We start from the raw sequence: 320 nt of genomic DNA, 5'->3' as shown, positions 1-320 counted from the left end.
AAAAAAAAAGGCCGGGCGCGGTGGCTCAAGCCTGTAATCCCAGCACTTTGGGAGGCCGAGACGGGCGGATCACGAGGTCAGGAGATCGAGACCATCCTGGCTAACACGGCGAAACCCCGTCTCTACTAAAAATACAAAAAATTAGCCGGGCGAGGTGGCGGGCGCCTGTGGTCCCAGCTACTTCAGGAGGCTGAGGCGGGAGAATGGCGTGAACCCGCGAGGCGGAGGTTGCAGTGAGCTGAGATCCGGCCATTGCACTCCAGCCTGGCAGACAGAGCAAGACTCCGTCTCAAAAAAAAAAAAAAAAAAAAAAAGAAAAA

At 54.7% G+C, this 320-nt stretch overlaps 1 protein-coding gene across 12 annotated transcripts in view; it reads right to left on the bottom strand.

The window, feature by feature from the left end:
• TMCO4 (transmembrane and coiled-coil domains 4) overlaps nt 1–320 on the bottom strand; it is a 131452-nt gene that overhangs the window by 111306 nt on the left and 19826 nt on the right. The gene's annotated exons all lie outside the window — the stretch shown is intronic.

The sequence above is a fragment of the Piliocolobus tephrosceles genome, chromosome 1 (genome assembly GCF_002776525.5).
Source record: "Piliocolobus tephrosceles isolate RC106 chromosome 1, ASM277652v3, whole genome shotgun sequence".
In the NCBI taxonomy this organism is placed as follows: domain Eukaryota; kingdom Metazoa; phylum Chordata; class Mammalia; order Primates; family Cercopithecidae; genus Piliocolobus; species Piliocolobus tephrosceles.
Note: the sequence above shows the minus strand (reverse complement) of the source record. Positions and strands in the feature narration are given on the sequence as shown.